The sequence below is a fragment of the Cervus canadensis genome, chromosome 17 (assembly GCF_019320065.1).
Source record: "Cervus canadensis isolate Bull #8, Minnesota chromosome 17, ASM1932006v1, whole genome shotgun sequence".
NCBI classification, from domain to species: domain Eukaryota; kingdom Metazoa; phylum Chordata; class Mammalia; order Artiodactyla; family Cervidae; genus Cervus; species Cervus canadensis.
Genome location: NC_057402.1, coordinates 40,190,814 through 40,202,609, shown reverse-complemented (window position 1 = coordinate 40,202,609; position 11,796 = coordinate 40,190,814). Strand labels below are relative to the sequence as shown.

The window sequence follows — 11,796 nt, the reverse complement described above, 5'->3', positions numbered from 1 at the left end:
TTATTTCATCCATTTTTTATGGCTAATATTCCACTGTATATATGTACCACATCTTCTGAAACTGTGATGAAAAAACTCCCAACAAAGAAAAGTCCAGGACGAGCTGGCTTCACAGGAGAATTCTATCAAACATTTAGAGAAGAGATAACACCTATCCTTCTGAAACTATTCCCCAAAAATGCAGAGGAATGAACACTTCTAAACTCATTCTATGAGGTCACCATCACCCTGATACATAAACCAGACAAAGACACCACAAAAAAAGGAAATTCCAGGCCAATATCACTGATGAACACAGATGTAAAAATCCTCAACAAAGTACTAGTAAACTGGCTGGAACAATACATGGAAAGGATCACACACCATGATGAAGTGGGGTTTATCCCAGGAATGCAAGGATTTTTCAATATCCACAAATCAATCAGTGTGATAGATCACATCAGCAAATGGAAGATTAAAAACTATATGATCACCTCAATAAATGCAGGTAAAGCTTTTGACAAAATCCAATGTCTATTTATGATAAAGGCTCTGCACAAGCCTTTCTTAAGTTCCCCAAAGACACAGGGCTCCAGCCAGTTCTGAAGCCTCCACACATGCTGTTCCCACCACCTGAAACATTGGCTGAAATGTAAGGGAAGCCCAGCTCTCTCCCCGACTAGCAGTTTTTGCAGCCTTTGTCCAGTCTCTTTGTGTGATTGATAGTCAAATGCCTGCATCTCCCAGAAGCTCTGACAGCTTCTACCTGAGCAATGTCTGGTTTTGCTTCCCTGGTTTCTCCATAACACCAGACACTGATTACATGGTAACTGCTCAATACAGAGTAGGTGGATAAAGTCATCCTTTTCCTTGAATCAGTCAGGGTCCCAGCATATAATACCCAGAGGGTATTTTCCAAAGAGGTAAAGGAGGAGAGTTCAGGGAAAAGGACTCTTCACAGAGGTAGGGCAGAGTGAGGGGAAATCGACAGTCTAGCATGGGTAGGAGGACTGTTAGCACCTCCAGGCCAGTCAAGGGACGACTGCTGGAATCCAGTGAGACCTGCAGCTCTCAGGGGGAGGGAGCTGGGAGGCAGAGGCTGTGGGCTTCATTGGAAGGACATGGCCATTCCTAGCATCGTGTGGGGAAGGGACCCAGAAAGGTCCACCAGTACTGCCCTCTTCATCTCTCCAGGCTCCTTCCAGTACCTCCCATTGGGCAAATGAACCGGGAGCCAGGGAGCCCACAGACATGGTCCACACACACCAGCCTCCTGGGCCCAGAGCCCAGTGGGAGAGGCTGGAGAGTGGGTCGACGGGCGAACGGGGACATGGGGCTCATCCCACACTGCCCACAGTCTCCTCCTCCTGTCCTTTGTTGGCCGCCAGTGTAGTGCAGGATCATGTCAACTCAGTCACAGTCTCACTTGGAAATGAAAACGTTAACCGGCTTTGCTCCTGTGAGAATTGGGGAAAACTGGGGAGAGAGAGTGTGTGAATGAGAAGCACACCAGATGCCAGCAGGGTGTTGTTTGCCTCCGTGTGGATGCACATCTGCAGTATTTCTCAGCCACATCTGGGGGAGCAGCTGCAATTGGAGTTGCCACCAGATTAAGTTTATGACAATCTGCTGTCACTTCCCAAGATTCAAACGCCACGTGCACAGGCCCAAGAGGCAAGTCAAAAGGGGCTGGCACATCTGTGCCCCCAACCTTCCTCCAGGCTGTGATGGGGGCCACGGGCTCTGCAGCTCCCCCTGGACGGAGCATCCATTTTCGATTACCATCCTGGGAGGGAGGGTCAGTTCCTTAGCTTTTCCTCTGATGACAGTTCTCGTCCCTCTTGTCAGGGGAGCCCATCTGGGGACTCTGTGAGGGGCCCTGGGTGTCCATGCTACTGGGAGGAGCCACAGGGTGGGTCTGCAGGCCTGTTAGACCCACCTCAGTCAGATTCAGGCACAGACTTCCCTCTCCTGATGACCACGAGCCCCCACTTTAATTCTAGAGCCCAGGGATATTTTGCTTCTTAAGAGTTTTCTAAAAATTTCCTAGGAAAGAACGTCACTTCAGAAACAAGGTCCAGCCATCTTCAAAGGTCTTGGCATTTCCTTTTTTCCAGAGCATATGTGACCTTCCAGGGCCCCTCTGGGGAGTAGTCAAAGGAAGATTTACAGCATGTATTTGCAGCAATACTGCAGGACCCATCTTCAGGATACCTGGCCTCCCCTTTCATCAAGGGCCTCTGGGTCTGGAAACTGACTTCAGTCTGGAAATGTGACTGCCGCTCATTTCATTCTTTGGGGTCCATTAGCCACCACCAGAGGTCACGTGTATCAAAGCATTCTGGCTATACCTGTCTTCATGCTCATCACAACACAGGCATCCCCTTGTCTTTGGCAGTGAAACACGCCACTTGGTTTTTGCCACTGTGGAATCCCACCACCACCAAGGACACCAGGGGCATCTCAACAGTGACCTCTCCCAGTGGCAGACCCAGTCCGCAGAGGAGAATGTGCACAGGATCTTTAAGCAAGAGAGGCTGTTGGTCTTCCGAGACCCAGATCGGCTGGCCATTCCCATCAGCCAGAAACAGAACCCGTTCCAGACAGACTCAAGGGTCCAGGTTGTTAATGCCACTGGCCTCTACTCAGATGGTGAATCCCATACCTCAGGGTCCTGCTCCTTTCCAAAGCATGTCCACATAGGACACTTGTAAAGCCTTTGAATTCAAATGACATTGTAATTCTGCCATATTCACAAAGCCCGTGTTTGACTTTTGGCAAGGTTATCTCTATGGCTACAGCAAATAAAAGATTGTCTGGGGGGGGGGTGTGATAAAAATTCTCTGGTTTTCTGTAAGCCCCAAGCTTTAACCTGGAGTATGTAATTTTTCTGTCTGCCGGGTCTCTGGTGTAGTAAGAACTGGCCACCCACCCCACAGTCCTTGACGTCACCCTTACTGACCTTAAGGGCTGAAGTCACCTGCCCCTCCCTCCCCACCTCATCCCCTGCCCTGCCCCGAGTTCTGGCTTTAGTAAGGACGTTGTCCAAAGCAATTGCAGGTGGCAGTTTGACCAGCTGTAATGCCCAACGTGGCCTGGATCGTTGTTGTTGTTCAGTCATTAAGTCATGTCCGACACTTTTCGACCCCAAGGACTGTAGTCCGCCAGGCTCCTCTGTCCATGGGATTTCCAAGGCAAGAATACTGCTGTAGGTTGCTGTGCTCACCTCCAGGGGATCATCCTGACCCAGGGATTGAACCCACGTCTCCTGCATTGGCAGGTGAATTCTTCCCTTGCTGAGCCACTGGGGAAGCCCTGTGGCCAGGATTACTGGCAGCTTGTTTCATCATCAAGAATTCAGCATGGGACTTCCCTGGTGGTCCAGTGGTTAGAACTTTGCCTTCCAGAGCAGGGGATGCGGGTTTGATCCCTGGTCAGGGAGCTAAAATCCCACATGCTTGTGGCCAAAAAACCAAAACATAAACAATATTGTAATGAATTCAATAAAGACTTTAAAATGTCCACAGCAGAAAAATCTTTAAAAGGGGGGGAAAAAAGATAAAAAGAGCTCAGCACTGTGTCCAGGGCCCAGGACATGATCGCACTTACCCCAGAATCTATCTAAGAGGGTCTGTTTCCAGGGACCATGATTGGTACCTTTGCTGTGTGAATCAGGGTCCAGGCGGGAAACAATCCACACTGGCTGTTTTCAAACAGAGAGATTTAAACACAGAATTGTTTCAGCAGGATCGGAGGACTCAGTGAGCCAAACTAGCTGACAATTAAATCATATCTGTGGCTGTGGCCAAGCCCTGGGTGAGGGCACTGGTGTTAGCATGTCTCACCCATTCAGTCCAGTCTCATCCCACCCTCCCAGGCTGCTCCCCCAGTGATCCTGACAGTGCAGGCTGCCCCTCTGTCTGCCCCACAAGAGCCTTTATTGCTTACGAACCAGGAGCGGGGATCCAGCCAGTCTGCCATTACTGTAGCCCAGGGCCTAGGTCAGCGTCTGCCACTGGAATGTTTTCTTTTTACTTAAAAAAAAAATTGGAATATAGTTGCTTTACAATGTTGCGTTATTTTCTGTTGTACAGCAAAGTGAATCAGCCATATGTATACATATATCCCCTCTCTCTTGGACCTCCCTCCCTTCCCCCTAGTCCTCCCATCCCACCCCTCTATGTCAGCACAGAGCAACCAGCTGAGCTCCCTGTGCTATGCAGCAGCTTCCCATTAGCTATCTAATTTACACATGGTAATGTATTTATGTCAGAGCTATTCCCTCATTTTGTCCCACTCTCTCCTTCCCCTGCTGTGTCCACAGGTCCAGTCTCTGTGTCTGTGTCTCTATTGCTGTCCTGCAGATAGGTCCATCAGTACCATTTTCCTAGATTCCACATATATGCATTAATATAGGATGTTTGTTTTCCTCTTTTTGACTTACTGCACTCTGTATGAGAGACTTTAGGTCCATCACATCTCTACAAATGACCCTATTTTGTTCCTTTTTATGGTTGAGTAATATTCCATTGTGTGTGCGTACCACATCTTCTTTATCCATTCCTCTGTTGTTGGACATTTAGGTTGTCTTCCTATCCTGGCTACTGCAAATAGTGCTGCAATGAACATTGTGGTGCATTGAGTTACAATTTTCTTAGTGTCTGGCACAGGAATTTTTTTTTTAAAGATAAATGATTAATGATGAAATCAGTTCTCACAACCACTTTCTGAAGAAGCAAGGATCCAGTTTGTCAGCTGAGACATCTCAGCCTCACCTGAACCATATGGATGGAGCTGGGGTTGGGTGGGAGATTTCCAGAGAATGCCAAGCAGACAAAAGCCATCACTGGAGAACGTCAGCATCTTATAGCACCTGCGATCGAAACGGTGACCAGCATGATTTGGCGCATTTTACACCATGGGTTCAAAGGTGTGCATGTGCCACCAAGTCTTGTGCCTATCCCTGAAGGCAAGTCATGGTATTTCCCCATTTAACAGTGGAGGAAACTGAGTGTGCAGAGCAGAGACACCAGCTCAGGTCAGAGGCCCCGGGTGAGTGCTGGCCTGGCTGGGATCCTCAGCCACGATGCACACTGCTTCTCGGAACAGACGTTTCTCGATGTCTGTTAGACAGAACAATGACCCCCGAGATGCCCACATCCTAACCTCTGGACACTGAATATCCACCTTACAGGAAAAAGAGTCTTCCTAGATGTGGGGAAGGGCCTGCAGTTGGGCAGATTTTCCTAGATTCTATGGGTGGGCAGAATCGAGTCACTTGAGTTCTTTGTAATTTTATTGGAGTATAGTGTGTTATAGTTTTCTTTCTTTCTTTCTTTTTTTAGTGTGTTATAGATTTGGGTCCTTCTCCGTTTAGGACGACAAGGAGGGAAAGGGCTGGGGCGAGGCCCTGGGGGAGGGGAGGTCAGTGGTCAGGCCAGGGCAGCACAGGATATTGGGAACGGGGTGATGGGATGGTTCCCAGGGGCCTGGCACGCAGCCAGTAATCTGTGGTGGGGAGACGCTGGGGGCCTGCCCTCCAGAGGGGTCTCTCAGAGGCCGCGGTCTCCCTGCGACTTCTGCGCAGGGCCGAACAGGGCGCGGTGGGCAGGACCTTCCGTCGCAGGCGCTCGGGAGCCCGCCAGGGGGCAGCGTGGCGCCCGGGGCAGGTGCGGGCGCAGGGGCACCTCGCTGTCACCTGTTCCACCAGCCGGAGGACTAGACCCCCGCGTCTCCTCATCCTTCAGGTGCCGGGGGCGCCGGGGAATCTGTGCTTCCCAGGGCCCCAAGGCCGGCCCCGCAGGACCCGGGCCCCAGGTGCGCCCCGTGCAAGTCCGCCGAGAGTCGGGGCGAGGGCTCGGGGAGGGGGCTGGGCGCGCACGCATCTTTGTCCTCCTCCCGATCTTCCCGCCGCGCGCTCTCGCCCGGCGAGGGGCGCTGGCGAGGCCAGGGCTGGGCGGGGCGCGGGCGTCCAGCCGCAGGCCGGTGCGGGGTGAGCCCGCGGGCCCCGCTGCGTGGGCCGGGCAGGGGCGGCCCTGCGTGCCGTACGCCGCGTCCGGGGCGCGCCCGCCGCTATCCAGCTTCCCGGGCTCGGCAGCATCTCGGTGCGCGGCTCACAAAGAGCTGCGGCGGCGGCCCGGCGCTCGGCCTCGGGGACACAGCGGCGGCGGCCGTGCACCCGCACTGCCCGGAGCTCGGGCCAGGTAAGCGGGGGTCCCGGCCGCCCGACCCTTCCCCAGAGCGGCCTCAGCCTGGGGGCGCCGGGGCGGGCGCGGGGGGCGCGATCGGGCGGCGCTGCGGGCGGGGCGCGCCGCGGGGATCAGGGGTACGAACCGGGCGGGCGCGGCGGGGCCGAGCTGGTGGCTCGCGCATCCCAGGCGGGGGCGCGGCGGCGAGGGGCGACAAGGCACAGACCAGGGACGCAGACCCACGGCGGCTGCCCGCTCGGGTCCCGCCGGGCTGGCTCCGGCCGCTGGAGTGTTCCGCGGCCCCTCTCGGCACTGGTACTGAGTCCCCGTGAGGGGCGGCAACTCCCGAGTTTGGGGTCTTTTCTGGGTTCCCTGTCACCCGGGAAGCCGAGCCCCGGTTTTCTAGCCCTCCAACCTTTTCCTTTATAACGAGGCCCAGAGGGAGAAACTCCTCAGTTAAAAATCACACAGTCGGGTTCCCCTGGGCGGCCGGCGCTGGGCTGGGGGCGCGGCGCGAACCTGCCCCGTCGTCCCAGCCCCTTTCCCCTCGGCTTGGCTGCTACTGATGGTCCATGCGAAGGGCGAGGCCCCCACCCCCGAGCCGGGCAGCGGGCTTCGGTGTGCCAAGGCCGCGGGGCTGGGGGCTTGAGGGTCGAAATTGCCCTGGACCCGGTGCTGAGGGAGGGTCGCGAGGGGCCCACCCTGCCCGAGCCTCGCTGAGCATGGAGACTGAGATTGTACCTGCTTGTCTCAACTTAGTATTTACTTGCAGAAGGAAGACTTAATTTTTTCACATATGTTTGGATCCGGCCTGATAGGGGCCAACCTCAAATCTGGTGGTTAAGCCAACTCATAAATGGCCGTGGGGACGGTCAACCCCATAGTGGGAAATCTCCTTTGTGCCCTTCATCCCGTGGGCTGAGCTGTCCCTGACCTCTTCAGCCTCTGTCCCCTTTCTGAGAATACCGCCCCCCCCCCCACCCCCACACCTGCCCTCCTTCTTTCTCTCTGAGAAAAACAGTGGTTTTGGGAATAATGACCTGAAGTCTTTCAGGATGGGAACCACACAGCTTTTCCTGGGGTGCACGTTTAGTTTGCTCTGCAGGTACCCACAGCCTGGTGGGTGGCTCCTTTCTCAAGCCTCTGATTTAGTGGGCCTTCTGGTGAGGTGAGGTGAGGGGGAGGGTCTTGCCTTCTCTTGGGGGGCTTCCATTCTTCAGGGGACACTGAGGGTCCTCCAGCCGGGATGCCCTGACCTGTGCCCTCACTGCTGGGGGGCTGTCTGTCCTGCCTCCATCTGCACTCAGGAAAGGGGGTTGGTGGCTCCTGAGCAGCAAATGACCCTGGCATGGAGCCTGCTGGCACTCAGGATGGTGTCCAGGGTGTTAGTGAGCGAGTTGGAGCTTGCTGAGGAGTCAGCTTGCTGAGTGGGCCGCCTCCTGGGTGGGCCCCATGGCCCTGGCAGAGAGACCCTTGGATGGGTCTCCAGAGCTGCACTAGGTCTGGGTGGTGGCCTTAGTGACAGGCGCCCTGAGAGTCTGCTGTGGGGCCTGGCTCTCCAGACCTCTGCTCATTGGTTGGGGAGCATGGTCGGGCCCCTCCCCCATTGCCTGCCTTCCCATCTCCAGGGTACTGGGCTTCTCCGCCTGGGAGAAGTGTGGGCTGAACCAGATGGGGTGTGTGTGTGTGTGTGTGTGTGTGTGCGTGCGCGCGCGCACGCGCCTGCGTGTGTGAGCATGAAAGGTGGGGTGGGCGCTGGCAGGTGGGCGAAGCCTGTGTGGTCAGTTTCTTAATCTTTGGCCTCTTGCTTGTGTTCTCCGGGCTGGACTTGTGGTTTGCTAACTTGGCTCTTCCTTGGTACTTCTAACCCTTAAAAAAAAATTAGTTTCACAGGGATAATTGGTGGGGATGGATTGTGAAATGGAGGCGCATAAATAATCCAGTTTGCCAACTGAGCTAAGAAATGTGGGATAAAAATAAAAGATAATTGTAAAAGACACCAGTCGCACCCCTGGAGCTGAGAGGGAGTGCCAAAACACCTTAATGTTTCCTAGACACAACTGAGGAACTAGGAAAAGCTCATGTGATGGGAGGTTTGCCTTGGGCTGGGCTTTGTTTGACTTGGGCTGCCCTGAGGCCTGTGGAGGGACAGGAGCCCAGGGCACAAGCATAGCCGCCCAGGGCCTCAGCTCCGCCTGGGCACTCCTCCCCATCCTAAGCCCTGAGCACCTGATCAGGGACTCAGCAGGTCAGGGCCTCTGGTTACACTGGGGTCTGGAGTCTTGGAGAGACGTTTGTGTCAGGGAAATTTGGAGGACTGGGAGCAGGTGGCCACAGAGGGAGGCCCTGAGCTGGCACGGAGGGCTTCCTTCCAGAACAAGTGGCAGAAAGCAGCGTTCTGCCTTGAGAGAGTTACAGAGAGCTGGGGTCCCTGAGCCCTGACCTGGCTGGGATGAGGAGTGACGTGGACACTGATGGTTGTGTGGCTCCATCCCGTTGGTCATGTCTGAGATGATTGTTCACCAAGTGGGGCCCAGTTGGTGGTTGGTAGTTGGCTGTGTGCCCACAGGGGGATTCTCTGGCCCCTTTCAAGGCCCCCCCACCACCTGGGTTGGCTCCAGCTGGTGCCTCAGAGCAGCCTGCAGGCACAGGCTGACTCAGCCGTCGTGGGCGCCTCTTCCCTGCCTCTTCTGTGGGCAGTCCTCCACTCTCCCAGTCCTCTTGGATGCACAAGGGAGCCAGGGACAGCGACCTCGTTGTCATGCAGCCAGGCTATCTCGGTGGGGCTGAGATTCACGAGTCTTCTTGGGAACCCCCCCGGCCCCGTTTCGGCGGGTGCTGTTGCTGCCTGACTTGTGATTTCTGTGCTAGCTGCAGGGTGTCCTGGGCTGGGCTGGGCTGGTGTCCCTCACTCAAGCCTGCAGTGGCTCCCCAGAGCCTTCTCCACACCCTCAGCCTGATTTTTATTTCTGCATGTTCCTTTCCTCGCTCCCAGCCATGCCGTCAGGCAGGCTCATTGCCCAGGCTTACTTTGTGTCATCCCCAACCCATCCCCACCTGCCACCTTGGCCCGCGTCCATCCTTGATCATCCCAGATGAATATGGACTTTTCCCTTCTTCTCTGTCAGTTGCCAAGTTTGCTGAGCGCCTGCCTGCCTCAGGGCCTTTGCACTTGCTTTCCATCTCCCTGGCATGTGCCTCCTCCAGATGTCCACCTGGCTTGCTCTCTCACTCACTGCTCTGTCTGTATTTCAGCTCCCTACATAAATTAACATCATTTCTGCCTTTCATGTTAACCCTGCTTTGTGTTTCTTCTTAGGACCTAACACAATTTATGATTTATATACTTTGTTTATTCTGTCTCTTACCACTCCAACATAGAGACTGTGTTGACTTCTGTGTCACTGGAACAAGAATAGTGCTTGGCACCTGGTTGATCCTCAGCCCAACTTGTTAAATGGATGAATGAATGAATGAAATCCCAGGAGCATCGTGCTTCCTTCCAGTACAAGCCTGGTGCCCTGCTGCTCCCTTCCCCAGACCCCACACCTAAAAACAGCTGCATTCACAGCTGGGTCGCTCCCAGACCTCCAGCAGAAACTTGCCTGCACTGGAGCGGCAGGAGAGAGTAATGGAGAGGTGGGGGGGGGGTGGGGGGGGCAGGGCAGCCAGATGTCACATGGCCGGAAGGCCATCCAGCCCCTGGAGTGGGCATTCTGATCCTCCACAGAAATTCCTTTGGGATTCTCGGTTGTTTGGATGGTCAGCTCTCAGGCTGTGCGTGCGCTCACTTCGGTCGGTTATGGATGTGCTGGGAACAAGACCCCCTCTGGCTCAGGTTCCCTACCTTCTTCACCTGGATGTTTCTATACTGGTCTTTCCCCTTACGTCGGACCTCGTGTCTCCAGGCTCCCGGCCACTCCGCCTGTCCTTGGGTGCCAGCCTGCCCCTCCTGAAGCCTCCCCACCCCGCCTGATTCTCCCTACCCGTGTTCTGGCCCCACCGGAGGGGGCCACTGGTTTTATAAGGAGGAAAACTCTGTCACTGATCTCTGGGGCCTTGGGTGAGCCACCAGCCCTGGGCGCCTTTCTCAGCCTCCGTCGCAGGTGCCTGATAGCTCTTGCTGGGCTGGTTTTGATCCCAGAAGAGGTCCAGCACTGAACTGAGTTGAGAGGTTGGTGCTCGGCCAGAACTTCATGGATGCCGGTGGCCACAGGCTGGCTGTGGCTTCTTTTGTTTTACTGGGAGTTTGAAGGGTCAGCTTTGCTGGCTTTACATGCAGCCTAGTGGGAGACTGTCATGCTTCCTACACTCTCAGGTGCTGTTCTGATGTAAGGGGTTTCATCTGTGGTTTTGTGCATGAAGGATCAAAATTAAAGAGAAAAAATACAAGCTTGGGATGCCGGCATCTCCTGACCGCACAGATATTTGCATCTTGTGGGTTTTCTGAAAACGGAAGTGCTCTGGCATTTGAAGGTAGTTTTGGATGGAGAAACTGGGATGAAATACACATCACTGGGCACTTTTTATTTTTCTTAAAGATTCTTTTGTTGTGGAGATATTTTTTTAAGTCTTTATTGAATTTGTTACAATATTGCTTCTGTTGTTTATGCTCTGGTTTTTTGGCTGTGAAGCATGTGGGATCCTAGTTCTCTGACCAGAAATTGAACCTGCACCCCCTGCATTGGAAGGTGAAGTCTTAATCAAGGGACCTCCAGGGAAGTCCCTCATTGGGCACTTCTGTGTGTTGCCTTCTCTTCCTTAGTATGTGCTGTTTAAATAGTTCCTCGCCAAGCATGAGAGGCACGTCTTCACTTGGCAGCGAGGTGACCTAGGACCAGGCAGTGGAGACTTGCTTGAGGCTGCTACTGTTTCAGGCATTGCTGAGATTGGTTGGTGAGCCTTCAGAGCCCATGATGCCCCTCCCCCACAATCCTGTATCACCTGCATCCTCCCTACCTCCCCCCTCAACATCTCACTGGGGCCCAGTTTGCATCAGATTTGTTTTTAAACTGGGTGGGCATGACTAGGACTTGGACCACTTATGTGATAGGTGTGTACGTGTGCTCAGTCGCTCAGTTGTGTCTCAGTCTTTGCAACATCATGAACTGTAACCTGCCAGGCTTATCTGTCCATAGGATTCTCCAGGCAAGAATAGTGGAGTAGGTTGCCATCCCTTCTCCAGGGGATCTTCCCGAACCAGGGATCGAACTTGTGTCTCCTGCATTGACAGGTGCATTTACTGCTGAGCCACCAGGGAAACCTATGTGATAGATACAGTTCAGGAGCTCATTTTCAGCCTGTGCTTAGATAATCTGGTGGTGGTGAACTGTGGACCTTGAGCTCTGGCTGGTGGTTGGAGAGTTATGGACACATCATGGGTAACCCAGGGGCCTTCATGGGGACAGCAAGAGGGCCTGGGAGCTTGCCGCTCAGCGCAACTGTCGTTGCTGGATTTGTAAGGTGTTTTTCTCTTTGCACTCAGAGGTACCATGGGTTCTTTGCACTTCCTGCCTCTGGACTCAACTCAGCTAAAAAACACTCAGCTGTGAAATACTTAGGCACTTGTTCTCAACAAATTCTAGTTAGTCAACAGTCAGGGAGTAGGAGACCACTAGTGGCATTTAGA

General features: G+C 54.1%; 1 protein-coding gene across 4 annotated transcripts in view; it reads left to right on the top strand.

Moving 5' to 3' along the window:
- The first annotated feature begins 5,778 nt into the window (after window positions 1–5,778).
- APBA2 (amyloid beta precursor protein binding family A member 2) overlaps window positions 5,779–11,796 on the top strand; it is a 130,441-nt gene continuing 124,423 nt past the window's right edge. For 3 of the 4 annotated variants that reach the window (XM_043434446.1, XM_043434445.1, XM_043434442.1), the window contains exon 1: window positions 5,949–6,182. The gene's annotated coding sequence lies outside the window, so the exon portion shown is untranslated. Of the gene's footprint in view, window positions 5,797–5,948; window positions 6,183–11,796 lie in introns of those variants that run through there. The other variant, XM_043434444.1, reaches the window with a different exon arrangement.